Below are 14,021 nucleotides of genomic sequence, written 5' to 3'. Positions count from 1 at the left end.
TAAGTGATGCCATCTTGAGCCCTGCATTTAACTGCTGCCCTGTGTTAGGGAAAATGGAAAATTACCAGGGTGTAAGTCCCATGAGGAGAGCAGAATGAGCTGCACCCACAGGAGAAAAATTAACCTGCTCAACAAAGAAGCAGGATACGGATGTTAACTGAAAATTAATGAAAGATTCGAGCTAAATTGTTTCCAACAGTATGTCTTTTTGTGGCTCTCTGTTTAAAAGCTTTGTAATTTTCCAGTTCAGCGCCACTAGGTGAGACTCTAAAATGGGTTCATGTGAGTGGTCGCTGAGCTCAGATAATTAAATTCCAAATTATCAACTTGGCTCCTTGGATTCCTATGTTGTTTACAAACCCACTTCAGGTCTCATTATGTAGTCCAGGCTGGCCTTGAACTCAGTTTTTAAATTTTATTTTTATATTTTCTAAAACAGGGTCTCACTATGCAGTTCAGGTTGGCCTTGAACTCACTATGTAGCCCAAACTGGCCTTGAGCTTGTGGCAATCTTCCTATCTAAGTTTCCAGAGTGTGAGATTCTAGTGGTCTGGCCCAGGAAGGTGTTTTATTTAATTTATTCCTATTTCATGAAAAAAAGATAAAACAAAAATTTATAACAAAACAATTGGAGAATAGTTAATCCATCTCATGTTATCATTAAAGTAGTTGCTCTGGGTCTAAGTTATGGGCATAAAAATTTCTCCAATCAGTGTTAGCACAAATCCTCTGTTCAACGAACTAAGAGACACTGATAGTGTAACCAACCTGCATTTCCCCCCTTTCCCCTGCTGTCCTTTACCCTTTCACCCAGTCTAGTTCCTTTTTCCCTTTGAACAATTTTTTCTCATTTCACAATATTTATTATTGTTAATTTTTTTGTTATTTACTCTTTCAGTTTCTCACATCACAGAGACAATACGATGTTTACACATGTGATTGGATTTGTTTCATTTATGAGGATGGCCAAGTTGCATCCATTCATCTATAAAAGTCTCCAGTTTATCCTTCTTTATGGCCTGGTAGCACTCCATTGTATAAAAATACCACATCTTTTTTATCCATTCCTCGGTTGATAGGCATTTAGGTTGTTTCCAAGATTTAGCTATTACAAACTGTGCTGCTACAAACATGGGTGCACACGTATTACTGTGGTATGATGTTTTCAGTTCTTCTGGGAAGATACCCTGAAGGGAAATTGCTTGGTTGAATGGGACCTCTAATCCTAGTTTTTGAGAAATCTCCACGCTGATTTCCACAGTGGTTGCACCAGTCTACACTCCCACCAACTCTGGAGAAGGGTTCCTTTTCCCTCACAGCCCCACCAGCATTTGTTATTTGTTGATTTCTTGATAAAAATGATTCTTTCTAGGGTAAAATGGAATCTGAGTATTGTTTTAATTTGCATCTCTTGACTGACCAGTGATGCTGAATGTTTCTTCATATATTTATTTTCTATTTGTATTTCTTCATCTGAGAAGTATGCATCTCAGATACCCATTTTTGGATTGGATCTATGAATTTGAAGGACTCAATTTGTTTCAATTCTTTGTATGTTCTACATAGAAGTCCTCTGTCTGAGGGATAATTTACTAAAAATTTTCCCACTCTGTGGATTGTCTTTTCACTCTGTTGGTGATTGCTTTTGCTGTGCAAAAGCTTTTTAATGAGATGAGATCCCAGTTGTTGATTCTTTGAGGTATTTCCCACAAAGTCTGGGTTTTGTTCATGAACTGTCTACCTATGCCTATGTCTTCAGGATTTCTACCTACTTCCTCTTGCATTAGATTTAGTGTTTCTGTTATAATATTTAGATCTTTGATCCATTTTGTCTTTAGTCTAGTGCGTGATAATAGACATGGGTCTAATTGTAGTCTTCAGCATGTAAAGAGGCAGTTTTTCCAGTACTATTTACTAAAGACACTACTTTTCTTCCAGTGCATATATTTGGTCTCTTCATCAAAGATAATTGTTTGAGTGTGTTTGAAGTTGTGTCTGCATCTTCTAATCTGTTCCACTGGGTTTTTTTTGGCCAGTACCATACTGATTTTATCATAGTAGTGTAATTTCAAGTCGGTGATTGTGATGGTTCTTGTATTGCCTTTGTGGCTCAGGATTGCCTTTACTATTTTAGGTCTCTTTTGGTTCTAGACAAATTTTAGGAATATTTTCTGTAATTCTGTGAGATATACTAATGGCATTTTGATTATGGTTTATTAAACCTGTGTAACAGTTTGGTAGTATGGCCATTTTATTTTTTTCATTTTTATTTTAAAGGGAGTAAAATTAAACACATCAAAACAGAACAAATAGGACAAAAGAAAACAATGTAAGAGATATAAATTTCAAAGCTAGACAACATGAGATCTTCACTGTCTATCATATTGTCTCTTGTTTTCTTCCAAATAGTTGTCCATGTCTTCGCATACAGAGAATTCATGCAAAATAACATAGTATAAAAGTGGTCTGAACAGAATGAGGAAGGTGTTTTAGCTCTTCAAAACCAGACAATAAGAAAGTCACTAATGGCTGTGGTAGAGTCTCTCATTCTCTTCAAAATAGCTGTCCATACTTTCATGTATATTGAAGTTCAACAGAACAAAACAGGTGTGGGGAGGGGTTGCTTGGTTTCCTGGTGTTCCAGGTCCCAGCATAGTGTGGGTCCCAGTAAATGCCAGTGGCTCCCGTCCTGGGCCACCGCAACCTGCCACATTCACAGCTGCTCACCAGGAGGGAGGGTTGCTTCAAGCCATTTCCTTCTAATGACTCGACCATTTCACTGCCCAAGTTCTAAAATGGCTAACAGACCATAGAAAGACATCTCTTTAGGCTCCTGCTTGAAACCAACAGTGTCAGGAAGCTGCCAGTCTCGATTCATTTATGAGGATAAGGGCCAGAATCCTTCCATTTTCTCTTTGATCTCCTTTTTCAATTGTAATTTTCAATATACAGATTTTTTACTTCCTTTGTTAGACTGATTCCTAAGTGTTCCTTTTTTTGAATGCTACTGCGAAGGTTGTGGTTTCCCTAATTTCTCTCTCACTGAGTAGTTGTTTGTGTACAAGAAGGCTATTGGTTTTTGAGTGTTGACTTTGTATCCAGCTACACTAATGAATTTGATTATTAAGCCTAGATGTCTTTTGGTGGAGTGTTGGGGGTCTTCTATGTGGAATATCATGTCATCTTTGAACTTTGAATAATAATAATTTCACTTCTTCCACACCTATCCTTATTGTTTTTATTTTCTCTCTTTTCTAATTGATCTGGCTAGTGTTTCCATAGCTGTATTGAATAGGCATGGTGATAGTTGATGTCCTTCTCTTGTTCCTGATTTTAGAGTGAAAGCTTTCAGTTTTCATCTGTTTAGTATGATATTGGCTGCTGATTTGTTATTGATGGCTTTTATCAGTTTGAGGTAAAGACCAACTATTCTGATTTTCTGTAATTTTTTTATTGTGAATGAATGTTGGGCTTTGCTAAAAGCTTTTTCTGCATCTATGGAGATGATCATGTGATTTTTGTCTTTGGCTCTGTTGATACGGTGTGTTACATTCATTGACTTGCATGTGTTGAACTATCCTGCATTCCTGGGATGAATCCCACTTGGTTATAATGTATAATCTTCTTGGTGATTTGCTGCATTCTGTTGAAAGGGAAAAACTGTACAGGAGACATTGTTCTTTTTAAAACTTTGTTCTTTTGAAACTTCCTAGCTCTGTAATTGCTTCATGGCTCCATGATCACTTTCCTGACTCCTGTAGCCATGACAGCATAAACGAGCATGCGGGATGCCTCCCTGTACCACTGTACCAAGCTTCATAAACTGATGACCCTCAGAAGGGATGCTCTCACCCTGCTGGCTGGTCAGAACCCCCAGGCTGTCCTGTCCCATCTTTGTGCCTCCTTCACACCTCCTGCTTGTGCATGATATAAAATCAGAGGTCAGGGCCTAATATTCTGGGAAAGATCCCCATCAGTGCCTGTTGACATAAATACATCTACCTCCAAATCTTGAGTGTCATTTAGGTGTTTCTGCTTTCCATTGAAATGTATTTACAGTGTGTATTGGGGTACTTGATTTTTATTGTTGAGTTATAAGACTTTTTAAACTGTATTGTTGACATTAGGCCTTTATCAGATACATAATATACAAATATTTTATCACATTTTGGCCTTGTCATTTTATTTACTTGTTATAATAGAGTCAACGATTCCTTTAAACATTTTTTTGAGATAGAGTCTCAGTATATAGTTCAGGCTGGCCTGGAACTCACAGCCCAGGCTGTTCTTGAACTCACGATGATCCTCCCAGCTTAGCCACTTGAGTGCTGGGGCTGCAGGTGTGCACCACCATGCTTGGCTCAACAATTTTAAATTTTGATGCAGTACAATTTGTTATTCTTCCTTTTTAATTTCTGTTCTTTTGGGATTTTATGTAAACATGCTAGGTCACAAAGCTCTATCTGTACAATTTCTAACAGTTTTGTAGCTTTAGATCCCACATGTAGGTGTTTGACTCATGTTGGGTAAATCTGTGCACATGGTGTCATTGTTCACAGGTAGACACATGTCCCTGAGGCCCTGGTTCAAAGGCATCTTCTCCCCATAATGCCCTGTAAATTGTCCTGGTCCCGCATTCATCTGGCCTCTGTGTGGGTGCTGTTTTCCTTACATTTCCTGGAATCGCTCTGTGGCTGAGCTTGTCTTCTCTGGACTGTAGAGCTCCACCTTCTGCCATGTGCCTGCTATTTCACTGGCTTCTCTTGGGGGTCCCTTGTAGACGTCTGGACCCCTTCCTCCACCTGGTGATCTTCCACTTGGGTCTCTGTCTGGCATCCCAGTCATCAGTGCTGCCCCAGGTCCTGCACTTGTCTCCTCCCTCAGCTAGGGTTCTTTCTCTGCCAGGCATTGGGTTTTCCTCCAGGCTTGGCGCTGCTGAGATAGTGGTGATGTTCATCTGCTCCTGTGGCCTAGGAATCCCAGCTCAACTGTCTAAAGACAGTTGTTTCCCAGGAGAAGGCCTCCAGCAGGGGCTCAGTCTGTGCCCTGTGGCTTTCTGACTCCAGGCAGTCATTCTGAGCTGGACTAGTGCAGTATCTTTCCAAGTGACTTCTCCATTTCTGCACTTGGTCCCCAAATCTGTCTTCAATACAACTCTGTGGTGACCATGCAAAAACATCCTACATGCTGGCAGCCAGAGCCCTCCAAGATGGCCCTACTTTACTTGGAGTAAAAGCTCACGCTCTCTAATGTTCCACAGCCCAAGCAGTCAGCTCTGCCCTCTCTGTTTTGGGCCAGTCTCCCTCACCAGCATCTGCTCCAGACGCTTTTTCCCTCAGTCTGTTCCTGTTCCTGGCAGGCACCCTCTCCCCGCTCCACACTTCTGCTCGTGTCCCTCTCACCTGGAATCCTCCCACCTGGAATCCTCTCCCACCTGACTTGTTCATGGGTCCTCAGTTCAACTCAGTTTTCAAATGTCACCTTTGTCAGGCTGACTCAAACCCTTCCATTAAAAACATGAACACTCGCTTTCCCCCATACTTGTTTAAATTGTTCCATTTGCTTCCTCCCCATAGAACTTATCAGCTTTAAAAATAATATATAATTATATGAGTCAGCAGCCAATTGGGTGACAGAGTCACAATCACACAGTACACTGAGCAGGGATCCTCATATAATGAACAATGAGCAATGCAAGTGGAAAGAGAACTGTGAAGGAAAGCTCAGGGTGCGGTAGGACAGAAGGAATGCAACTAGGTAGAAAGGAGACTTGGAAATTGAAAATTGAAAATTATACCCTTAAAAAAACCTCAGCTTCCAGACAAGCTCTTTTCCTGCTTCTAGAGGCCACCCTAGCCTGTGACCTGCCTCCCCACATCCTTGTGGAAAATAGTGGTAAATTCCTCAGGGCTCTTTACAGTGGCCTGTAAATTTCTGCACACTAAAACTTCCTAGCTGCCCATCGCCTTTCCTTCAGCCCAGGAAACACCCGCATTGCAGACAGCATGTCTAATGCGTAGCTCTGCTTCAAATGCATGCGGCTGGCTTGTAGAGTAACCCGTCAGACAGTAAGAATACACAGCCAAGATCACCCATCTTGGAAACAGCCTTTAAATGTATCCTACATTGGCTTGTAAAGTGTCTCATCTCTTTGACCACCCAGTCTCCACTCTTGAGTGTGATTAATGTCTACTTGTATCAAATCTTTCTCATATCTCTTTTTCTGAAAGGTCCTGAAAACTCCTTTTCCATGACGGGAGTCAGCAAAATTGCATGCTTATTTTAAAGGGTTGGGTTAAGTTCCTGATCTCAACCTCAGGAACCCTCAGCCTGTGTCCAGGGGTGCAGAAGAGGAAATAGGGAGGAAATAAATCGAGGTGATGGGAAGGATTCCATCTATACTTGTGGAGACAGTGCAGGTGCAGTCCAGGGATTCAGGGAAGGACAATGGTTTTGTGAGTTGCATGGGGCCAAGGTTTAGGTCTTGTCAAGTACAAAAGAAAATTCCTGCTGGGTCCTTCTCCATTGCCACCAGCAATGAATGGCGTGTCAGGAGCTGGAGGCAAGACATTGATCCTTGGCACCAGATTTATTCAACTCTTTTGTATTTTGAGAGTTGGTCTCAGAAAAGGGCAGCAGCTGGGTACTTAATAAGAAAAAGGAGGTGCCAGGGACCAGACACATTACCTCATGCATGCAAAGCATGGCTGAACCACTGAGCTACACCCTCAACCACACATCTATTTTATTTTTGTTGAACTCTGGTAAGTGGCCTTTTGGGGAACTGTAGTTGGTTTTCTTGATTGTATTCTTTGTGCCTAGAAGAATGCTTGACCTGTAGAAAGTGTGCAAGAACCACTGAACATATGAATATATTTAATTCAGGTCCCCACAAATCACATCATCTCATGCACATATCAACTTTCCTGAGCCATTGTTATTTTAATGGATCTCTGAGGAATTTCTAAGATTTGTAACTAAAGTTATCATCGGATATTTCTCCTTGTGTAAATATGAAACTGCCTCTGTTGGAAAGATCCTTGTGACTGGAGCTCCTAAATGCTCATTGTAATAAAGTTTTATTTTTTTGGTACTGGGACTCAAACTCAGGACCTTGCTCCTCAGGACCAAGCAGGTGCTTAGACCACTGAGCTACACACTCAGACATCTGGGAAAGCTTTTGGTTTTAAGATAATCACAGATTTTTGTAGAGAGCCATTGAAGCTGGAAATTGATCACACATGCAGGACTGGGGCATGATTATCCCAAGAATAAAGAGCTTCTGGGACACATGAAGAAGCCACTTCAGCTCAGAGAAACAGCAGGCCGCTAGAAAATCCAACAATGGGTTTCTAGGCAAACGGGAACTACATGACATTGAGTTGCTAAATGTATAAATAAATGCCCCTACAGTAAGAGGGCAGTTCCTTTCCTCCCATCCGGAGAGTAAGGGCTCCACCTGACCTTAGCTTTTGTCTTTTTTTAATTTTCTCATCCTCTTATGGTCTGTCACTTTAAGAATCTCAACAACCAAGATTTCTATGAAGTTGCAAGAAATAACACAGTGAGATTGTGTGTACTCTTCAGTCCATGTTCCCAATGATATCTTTAAAACCACAGCACAAGATCACAACTGGACAATCAATGCTGATAAAACCAAAACACAAGTCACAAACAAGGATCCTTTGCATGCTCTTTGGAGCCACAGCCCCTCCCCTGTCCACCACTTCTACATCCCTGGCCACTGCCGCTCTGTTACAGGATATGATTCAAGAGATGAAATATGAAAATATTGTATCTCCCAACCTGATAGATGCTTGATACTCTGAGTTCATGTTCACTAAAAATTGAAGAATGAATTCTAGGAACAGTGAGGTTAAGAGTAAAGAGGTGTTTATTGAGATGATAGCTCCTGAGAGGCAAGAGGAGTCCCAAATGGGTCACCAAGGATCTCACTTCACAGGGAAATTCTATAAAGCAATACCCACATGGGGATGACATGAGCTATAGCTATAATTAACCAATAAGGGTCCGAGTATAGTTGCTCAGATAATAGTGATCCAAAGGGAAAACAGTTCACGTAGTGAGTGGGCATGGAAAGAACAAGGACTCTATCTAGAAAATGATGGTCCAGAAGCCCTGGTCACTCACTGGGGTGACTGCTGTCTCTCTAGGCTTTGTTAGGCCTGGTGTTTGTCCCTAAGGAAGTGCACAGGCCTGGCCATCTCGTCTTTATCTTGAGGCCCTGTCTTCCATGGATGTGTTTCTGGTCACAGGTGAGATGTGTTTCACCTTTGATCTGGCTCTCTTGGCCTAGCCTCTCTGACTGCCTATATTTCTGCCTGCCTTAGCTATCTATAATGATCTCCACTCCATCACTATAATTTGGTTCCTCCTTTTATGTAAATAGATTCATATAGTATATAAAATTGCAGGGTCCATTTGTGTAAGCCTCTGGGATTCCTTCGAGTTGCTGCATTTGTTAACAGTCTATGTCCTTCTAAAGCCATGCGGTGGGCCATGGTATCGATGGACCACAATCTATTAACCATTTACCGCTGAAGCTCAGTGTGTTTCTAGTTTGTTACCAATAAAGCTTCTGTGTGCATTGATTCTGTGCAGGTTTTCACATGAACAAGGGATTTAAGCTCTATGAATAAATGCATAGAAGTGCAGTTGCTAGGTCATGATTGCTGCATTTTGGTTTTAACTAATAATTGCCAAACCATTTTAGAGGGCAGTACCATTTTCATTTCCATCAGAAGCGTACAGATCATCCTGGTTCCCCAAGTCCTCTCCAGACTTTTGTGTTGCTGCTATGTTTCCACTTCAGTAATTTTGAAAGGTGTGTATTGATCTATCTTTGTAGCTTTTATTTATATTTATATTATATTTTGTTAATGAATAAAAAGGTCAAACCTCTTTCCCTGTAATTATTTGCTATCTGTGTATCCTCTTGGCAGCACCATTCTTTGTGTATTTTTGTTTGTTTTCTGTTTTCATTGTTTGCTTTGTTTCTTGCAGTGCTGGAGCACAGGGCCTGGTGCATTCCAGGCAAGGACTCTGCCACTGAGTAACAACTCCACTGTAGTCATTTTTCTAGCTGATTTTTTTTTATTTTAAAGAGAAAAAACCCTCAGAAAAACCAAGAAGCAAACAAACCAAAACAGCAACAACAAAAGCAAAATGACAACAACAAATAATAGTGATACAGAATTTCAAAACAAGATGGAATTTAACAATCGTTGTTACTTTGCATATTGTTATCTTTAAATAGTTGGTCAGGTCACCAGATACAGGACTAAAACAAAACAACAAAACAGAACAAAACATTAGACTTCAAAAATAAGGCAAAAGGAACCCCCACCCCAGTTGCTATAATGTATATTGTTAGCCTCCAAATGGATGCTAAGACAACCAGCTTTAGGCCTGCAAAGTCAAATCAAACCATACAACTCCCCTTCAGTTGCTATCATCTCAGCCTGCTTTCCTCTGGATCAGCTGGTTGCCTATACAGGAGGAGAGGGTGGGGCTGCTTTTCTTGTCTCCTAGCCTGCGGTTGGCTGAGGGGAAGGTGTGGTCTTTCTAATTAATTTTTTTTTATTTAAAGAGAAAATAAGAAAGGACATAAAAAAACAAAGCAGTAAAAGGGTACAAATAATACAGTATTTCAAGAAAAAAATATACAGTAAGAAATCACCAGTTAATAGGTTACATATTATCTTCCCAGGAACAGTTGTCCAAATTACAAAATTAAAGCATATAAAGTGGACATTCATACAGTGAAATTGGAGACAGTTCTGTTCAATGATCCAACAAAAGCTCAGTAATATGGTTTTCCATCCTACACACTCGAATGTACCTTAGTCCACCTTCCTTTCCTCTCTTTTTTACAATAACAATTACACTTTTTTGGGTTTTATTACTCCCATGATTCTTATTACTTTTTTTTGAAGAGAATAAAACCAAATGTGACTAAGCAAAACAGAGTCAGTTAGAACAGAAGGGTGGGCATAGCAAATGATGCAATAATAGAATGCCAGGTGATCAAAAGTGGTTACCATTGTGCCTCTTGCTATTTTTAAATTGAGTTGTCTATATTATCAGGTATAATAGAATTGATCAAAACAGTACAGAGCAAGACCAATAAAACCTACACTGAGGACCTTACAGGACTTCAAAAAAAGGATAATAGTCAAACCATAATGGGCATCATAGTATACCTTATTGCCTTCAAAGTGGTTGCCTATACCCTCAAACTTGATACTATCAAAACAAAATAGAATATAGAATACTCAGACAGAACAAGATGGGGTAATTTTTAACTACTGTGGTGTGAAGCTCCTTTGTAAAGCTTGGAAACTGGTCCTTTGTCAGTTAAGTGGCTGTTGAGCTATTTTTCTCATCCCTTGGCTTGTTTTATCATTTGCTTAGGAGGATCTTTACAGGGGAAAGGTTTTAATTTAGATGAAGATGATATTATCAATTTCTCTCTTTTATGGATCATGCATTTGGTGAGCAGTGTAAAAGTTGTTGACTAGTTCCATTTTCCAAAAGCCTTTTTCTTTGTTTTCTGCGTGTTTTTTAAAATTTTATGTTCTATGTTAAAGTCTGGGACCCACTTGAATTAATTTTTATATAAGATGTGTGTTTGCTTCCTGTTGATGTGATTATTTTTATTTTTCTTCCCCTTCGCACTCACCTCACACCTGCTGCCTCTAGATCTCTGTTCCCCATTTTCATTATTGGTGTTATTATTATTTTAGTTCATGTTTGTGACACATCATATTTCATTCATTGTAGGTAGCTGGTACATGGCACAGAGACTTAAGTCTTTTTATGACTTGTCTAAACAGACTCCCTGGGATATTTTACACAGGCGATCATGAAAAAGAAATAGTCTTATCTGTTTATTTTCAGTCTGTGTTTCTTTTTTAAAAAGCCTTATTGCCCTAAACCTTCCACAGCATGTTATATGTAAGTGGTAAGAGCAAACATCTTGGTTGCCTTTAAATCAAGAGAGCTGTCAAGATTTTGCCCGTAAAGAACCCTGTTAGCTGAAGATTTTCAGTAGACTCCTTTATATCAAATTAAAGAAGATTCTCTCTATTTCTGCTTTTCTTGGAGTTGTTATACTAACTGTGTTGAATTTTGTCCAATGACTTCTCTGAATTGATTGATAATGTGGTTGAGTTTTTTGAATACTGGGCTATTTTTCCATCCTAAAATCCTTTTGGTCACTGTACATAGTTATATATACTATATATAGCATTCTTTTTTATTTTAAAGAGGGTAAACCAAACAGAACAAAGCAGATCAGAAGAAAACAATGTGACACAGATTTCAAAGCAAGATAACAGGAGATCTTCATCTACAGTGGTTACCATAATGTTTCTTGTTTTCGTCTAAATAATTATCCATATATTCACACACAGTGAATTTATACAAAACAAAATATTATTAAACTGATCAGAACAGTGATGAAGGCATTATAGACTTTTAAAACCAGACAATAGGAAAATCAACAATGGCTGCCATAATGTCTCTTGTTCTCTTCAAAATAGTTGTACCTTCATGTATGTTGAAATTAAATCATACAAAACAGACTAAAATCACTCTGAACAAAGAATAAAAGCAATACTGGATTTCACAGCATGATGATATGGAATCAGCAATGGATACCATAATGTCTCTTTTTCTTCAAAGTAGCTGTTCATTTCATCATGCATAATGTAATTGATTCTTATAAACTGTTTAGGAGAAGTTCTAGGCATACTATAAGCCTCTACATGTACAACTATCCTTTCTGTATTAGAGGGAAAAGCAAAACAAAACAAAACAGATCACTAGAAAAACAAGAAACAAAAAAGACAAATAAATAACAATAGCAAAGAGCCCAAAACAATGACGATACAGGCCTTCAAAACAAGGTAGTAGGAGCATAACTAGGGTTATTTTACATAGTGATCTTTAAGAGTTCTTCAGATCACCAGATACTAGCATGCAAAACTGTTCCAATCCTATGAATGTTAACTGTTTTGTTCCAAGAACTTACAGTATTTGTAGCACAATCATCTTAGCTATCCTGAGTGTTTATACAAATTTAAATATTTTTCTTTCTCATTCCTTTTTCATTTTTCTCCTTTTCCCAGAGATTATTTTTTCCTCTTTGATCAGATCCTTATCCTTTAGATTTTGTATCTTATGTACTCTTACCATTTCTTATATTAGGGACACTATATGATATTTGCACATATGAGTTTGATTTATTTCACTTACGAGTATGGTCTCATTTACTTATTTCTTTATAGCTGAGTAGTACTCCTTTGTATAAAAATACCACATATTTTTATCCATTCCTCAGTTTATGGGCATTTAGATTGTTTCCAAGATCTGGCTACTACAAATTGTGCTGCTATAAACATGGGTGCACATATATCACTGTGGTATGATGTTTTCCGTTCTTCTGGGAATATGCCCCGAGGCAGAATAGCTGGGTCAAATGGGACTTCTAATCCCAGCTTTCTGAGGAACCCCCAGACTTATTTCCTCAGTGGTTGTACAGTCCTACCTACAGTGCAGGAGAGTTCCTTTTTCCCCACAGCCTCTCCAGCTGTTGTTGGTAGTTTTCTTTATCCTGGCCATTCTTTCTGGAGTGAGATGGTATCTCAGTGTGGTTAGAATTTGTGTTTCTCTAATGACCAATGATGCTGAACATTTTTTCATATATTTGTTTGCTATTTTGTATTTCTTCATCTGAGAACTGTGTATTCATCTCAGATGCCCATTTTTAGATTGAGTCTTTGAATTTCAGGGATCTGATTTTTAAAAATTCTTTGTATGTTCTAGATAACAGTCCTTTGTCTGAGAGACAGTTGACTAAGATTTTTTTCAAAATTCATTACTCTGTTGGAGATTTCTTTTGACCTGAAAAACTTTTTAATAAGACACAATCCCAGTTATCGAGTCTGGGAAGTATTTCCTGTGTGGTCTGATTTTTGTTCATGAAGTCTCTGCCTACCCCTGTGTCTTCAAGATTTTTACCTACTTTGTCTTTCAGCAGATTCCAGCAGTTTATGTTTTAACACTTAGATCTTTGATCCATTTTGACTTTAGTTTAGTACATGGTGACAGGCATGGATCTAGTTTTAGTTTTTGGTATATGGAGAGCCAGTTTTTCCAGCACCATTTATTAAAGAGACTGTGTTTCTTCAGTGAATGTGTTTGGCCCCTTTTTCAAAGATAAGGTGTTTGTAGTTGTATCTTTTAATCTATTCCATTGATCTTCAGATCTGTTTTTATTCCAGTACCATGCTGATTTTATTACAGTAGCTTTGTAGTATAACTTCAAGTCAAGGATTTTGATGCCTCCTGCTTTGCCTTTGCTGCTCAGAATTGCCTTTGCTATTCTAGGTCTTTTCTGGTTTCAGTTGAATTTTAGGAATGATTTCTCTAGATCTGTGAGGTATGTTAGTGGTATTTTGATTGGGATTGCATTAAATCTGTATAACAATTTTGGGAGGATGGCCATTTTCACAAAATTTGTTCTTCCTATATATGAACAAGGAGTATCTTTCCATTTTCTGAGATCCTCTTCAATTTCTTTTTTCAGGGTATTATAATTTTCTCTGAATAGATCTTTTACTTCTTTTGTTAATTGATTTCTAAGTATTTCATTTTTTGGATGCTATTGTGAATGGTGTGGCTTCTCCTATTTCTCTCTCAGTGAATTTGTTATTTGTGTTTAGGAATGCTATTGAGTTTTGAGTGTTCACTTTGTATCCAGCTACATTACTGAATTATTTATTATATCCAGGAGTCTTTTAATGGAGTTTTTGGGGTCTTCTATGTAGAGTGTCATGTCATCTGCAAATAATGATAATTTAACTTCCTCTTTTCCTGTCTTTACCCCTTTTATTTCTCTCTCTTGTATAATTGCCCTAGCTAGTTTTCCAGAACTATATTGTATAGAGGTGGTGGTAATGTACATCCTTGTCTTGCTCCTGATTTTAGGGTTAAGA

The 14,021-nt window shown here is 38.7% G+C and overlaps 1 protein-coding gene and 1 non-coding gene across 6 annotated transcripts in view; one reads left to right on the top strand and one right to left on the bottom strand.

Annotated features, from left to right (window-relative positions):
• The window catches only part of LOC101787584 (late lactation protein B-like), a 67,876-nt gene that overhangs the window by 18,693 nt on the left and 35,162 nt on the right, over nt 1–14,021 (top strand). The gene's annotated exons all lie outside the window — the stretch shown is intronic.
• Nucleotides 2,748–2,878, bottom strand: LOC111757116 (small nucleolar RNA SNORA2/SNORA34 family). The gene has a single exon (XR_002791498.1). It is a non-coding gene; the product is annotated as a small nucleolar RNA SNORA2/SNORA34 family (small nucleolar RNA).

This window comes from Cavia porcellus, unplaced genomic scaffold (assembly GCF_034190915.1).
Source record: "Cavia porcellus strain 051 isolate PalLab524CR breed Dunkin Hartley unplaced genomic scaffold, mCavPor4.1 scaffold_49, whole genome shotgun sequence".
Classification (NCBI taxonomy): Eukaryota; Metazoa; Chordata; class Mammalia; order Rodentia; family Caviidae; genus Cavia; species Cavia porcellus.
Note: the sequence above shows the minus strand (reverse complement) of the source record. Positions and strands in the feature narration are given on the sequence as shown.